The sequence below is a fragment of the Medicago sativa genome, chromosome 6, assembly GCF_051527215.1.
Source record: "Medicago sativa cultivar Bolivia chromosome 6, Bolivia_mono, whole genome shotgun sequence".
Lineage (NCBI taxonomy): Eukaryota > Viridiplantae > Streptophyta > Magnoliopsida > Fabales > Fabaceae > Medicago > Medicago sativa.
Genome location: NC_140754.1, coordinates 30,217,150 through 30,221,409, shown reverse-complemented (window position 1 = coordinate 30,221,409; position 4,260 = coordinate 30,217,150). Strand labels below are relative to the sequence as shown.

Here is a 4,260-nt window from a genome sequence, read left to right as displayed (position 1 = left end):
GAAGGAATATTTTTACAATACTTCAAATGATAAATTAAAATTAATGTATTTCATTGTTGAAATAGATATAGATAAAAAAAAACAGTATTTATTTTGACACGTGACATTATTCATTCTCAATTGTAAGAGTTTGTCCTTGTAATCTGAAATGGAGTTCAAATCCTCTCAAGAGTGGTTGTAAAATTATCATTATTTCATTTTAATTACTAATGATAATAATATTTTTCTATTTCACCCAAAAAGTAAAACGTAAACAAATATATGAGCTAACTATATATTTTAATTACTAATGATAATAATATTTTTCTATTCCACCAAAAAGTAAAAAGAGTAGTCAAATGTATTTTTTTTTAATAGTCAAATGGTTTAAAGTGAAGGAATATTTTTACAATATTTTAAATGATAAATTAAAATTAATGTATTTCATTGTTGAAATAGATATCAACACAGTATTTATTATGACACATCACATATCTTATGTCACGTGTCAAAATATTTCAATATTTCAAATCCTTTCAAGAGTGGTTGTCACTACGAGAAAATGGTGTTTTAGATTCAGCAGGAAAATGAATGCTAAAAGGCAAATTGTGATTAATCATCAAGATCGAGTTATTATATGAAATTAGAACACACTTACATGGAAATCATGATCACCAGACTCGCTTGGTGGTCATGATTTCCATGTAAGTGTGTTCTAATTTCATATAATAACTCGATTTTGATGATTAAATTGTTTACATGACCTCATAATTTCATATAATAACTCGATCTTGATGATTAAATTGTTTACATGTGGTATCAGAGCTCATGTCAACATTGAGCTCAGATTTTTCAGATGTAATGTCTCAGCTCCAAAATAGTGTCGATCACAGACATAGTGACAGTGGCAGATCCAGGACCCTGGACCAGGGGGTGCGAATTATTTAATTTTAATTAATTATATTATCATCATATATATATATATATATATATATATATATATAATTAATAAATGAAAAATAAAAATGAAAATATATATCATCAAATATAATTATCATGATATTAAAACACAAACTCAGAAGCATACTCTATTTGGATTATAAAAATGATAAAACAAATGTTGAGAAAGAAAATGTATGCATATTGTTTTTTTTTTTTTTTTATGAAAACTAGTTACAAACCCGTGCTTCGCACGACGTGAATTTCCTTTTTTCGAAAATTTTTGTTATAGAGGAATTACCTTTTTGAGTGTTTATTTAAAAGGATTCGTGTCAAATTAATATTAGCTTGATTTTAAAATACTTTGTTATACACGAAAAAAGAACAAATTAAGGGAAATAGCTGTATTTTTTATTAAAGAAATAGCTTCATTTTTCATATTCTAGCAAATTAAGGGAAAGAGCAAAATAGGAGTGAAAATGCAAACTTCATATTCATAAAAAAAAAAAATATGATTGAAAATTACAAAACATAACCATTTGCATCTGCTCGTAAAAAATATTAAGAGTAATGGTGATGAAAATTTTCAAATGCACCCTCTATAACAAAATATATGTATAGATGTAAATCAAATAGTGATTGTAAGGTTTTTGCTTTATGCCATTGGAGTCATTTTCCATCCCTTTTTTTGGCTTCAATTTTGATTCACTTCCAAGAACTACGACATGCTTTCGAACAGTTTGGTTCTCATGTCCACCTATTAACATATAGAACAAAAAGGATCCAGAGAATAAACAAAAAATTATGATCCAGAGTTCAAGAAGTATTTGATTGTTCAGTTTAAAATCTTGAACTATTTAGGATCCAGCATAAATTTCTCTTCAAACAAAGTACAACATCATAGAATGAGTTCATTCATTGTGTGTTTGGTCAAAAGATTGAAACATGCTTTAGATCAGTTATCAACCTAGCTATCTACAAAAGTTCCCAACCCATGTACAACCCAAGATTCACGTTACATGTGAATAAACAAAAATATAAGTTTTTATAAGAAATCACCTAAAGATGAAGAGCTGAATATAGAAATCCTCCTTCTCTTTCTAGTTTCTAAGATATCCTGTTAATTAGAAAATCTATCATGTACAGATCTAAGAGCTTGATGAACAGATCCAGCAAAAAACTGTCGATACTCGGCATCTTCAAAATTATGTTCTTTGCAGCTAATTATGACAAAGATATTCTTCATTCTACCTCCCAAAGTTGCATTCTCTGCCCTTATTATCATAAGATGAAGTGCATTAAGTGCTTTTCTTATATCAGACAACAAACCTGGTTTGTGTTCACAACATAGTGATGCTCTAATTGAATAAGGGAAACCATTTAATCCACCTTCTTGTGATTCAAATCTTATCTCATGACTGTCTTTTGGAATAATTAACCCTTCACTTGCTTGTGCTGCATTTGTTTTCAGCTCTTTCAAATGTGTAATAACTTCAGCTAGTAAGGATGTTCTGTCCAACTAATTTAAAAAGGTACACAAAAATGTTAGATTCTAAAAGATTAACATATATACCATGTTTGTATATTTGTGTAGACATGAATTTCATGATTCCAAGCGTAAGCATAACTAAGTTGGACAGTTAATATTAACATCTTTTTTAATACCATCAAACTCATACTGTTGAGCTCTTGCTACTCCAAAATTAAATTATTCCATTCCCTTCTTTTAGAAAAGAAAATTGAACTTTGTCCCTAGAAAACCAAAAGCTACATTACACAAAAAAGAAGAATCAAGACTTCAAAAGCATTTTAAAAATAATCCCTTTCTTGATGCACCCTTTCTTCCCTGATATGGAATTTATATAAGTGCCAAAAATACAACATTTTAAAATCAATCCAGTTACTTCTTAAAATATAACCTGTGTCAAATCACTTTTGGATTTAAAAAAATCCCCATCATCGTGCATAGGTCATCCAAGAGAAAAGCAATCAAGTGACCTGCATCCATTCTTTTAGTGCTACATCAAACTACATAATACCCCTTTGCATAACCACTCTCTAAATAAGTACTTGAAAATTGATAAAAACAATCTTTTGAATTTAGTATTATTTAGAATGGTACTGATAGCAAGCATAGAGAGAGAGAGAGAAAAAAAAAACCTACTTTTTCTGGGTAGGTTCAAAGATGTCAAAGAATTACATTACAAATTACCCTTGTAAATAACTTATAGCTTAGACACCAACACATTCTTCAACATTAAGTGCAAAGAAATGCTTCAGACAAAGAACTAAAAAGAACAATACCAAATAAAAAATCTCAAAAATAATATAATAAAGGGCAGGTTGAACCAAAGGAGAAATTGTAATATATATATATCAGGCATGGGATAGTAAGATTTCAATACCAAATTGAATTGAAAAGAAATGTTATCATATATGAAGAACATTTATTGGGCTTAAAGTTTCACAATTGTACATTTACAATCCTCATAAGTTTAGATTTGTCTCGTGCTATATATATTACAATTCTCCAAGATGAATAGAGCATGTGCAATCAGCTTAATGAGACAAATGAGAAAACAACCATAAACTTTACAATGACATAATCCGAACTCTCCTCAATTTGTTCCTTAAATAGGGGCAAGAGATTCTTCCTAACAGTTTCATGGATTTTTTCATACTGTGCAAGATAAAGTAACATATTAGATTGAAGTAAATCAGTGGATGCTAGCAACTCGTTTAGAACAACATTTATTGCAGTTTAGGCAGATGATGTAAAGGCAGGTATTATGATATAAGTTACAGATAAATCAATCTAATTTGTAATTAGAGAACAAAAATGCCCAATTTTATTTTCCTCACAATGTAGCAGATAAAAAACTAATTGCATATTATTATGAACAGCATATAAGACAACAATATCATCAAAAGGTATAAAATAGGTTAAAAATCAACCTTTCCGCCAACAATTTTTGCAGCTTTAGTTATCTTCTGGTTTTCTTTTCCTACAATTGGAAGTGATTCAAGAAAAAAACAAATGTTAACAAAGAATAAAGAATTAGAAAAATCATCACACAATGGGTTTCTTATTGTTAGTAAAAATTGCAAACAAACTTACATGTGTATGCCATTTTTGCAGAAAAAGAGAGAATGAGATGTATTGAGTTCAGAAAAGCTGGTTTTGTTGTATATATTTTTAACTTGGAGGCTGTCAGCGAACAATGACAAAATTTATCTTGCTCTTTTATTTTTGCTAAAGGCTAGGATGGCAAATTTTTATTTACTCTCCTTGAATAGTGAAATTAAATTTGTTCCAAAAGTACACTCAAACTCAACCACTCT

At 29.0% G+C, this 4,260-nt stretch overlaps 1 pseudogene across 1 annotated transcript; it reads right to left on the bottom strand.

The window, feature by feature from the left end:
• Positions 1–1,709: 1,709 nt before the first annotated feature.
• On the bottom strand, positions 1,710–3,282 carry LOC146914437 (transcription factor bHLH30-like; annotated as a pseudogene). Its single transcript, XR_015014198.1, has 2 exons — positions 2,584–3,282; positions 1,710–2,437 (listed from the first exon to the last, which is right to left on the bottom strand). The product of XR_015014198.1 is annotated as a transcription factor bHLH30-like (transcript).
• Between the last annotated feature and the right edge of the window lie 978 nt (positions 3,283–4,260).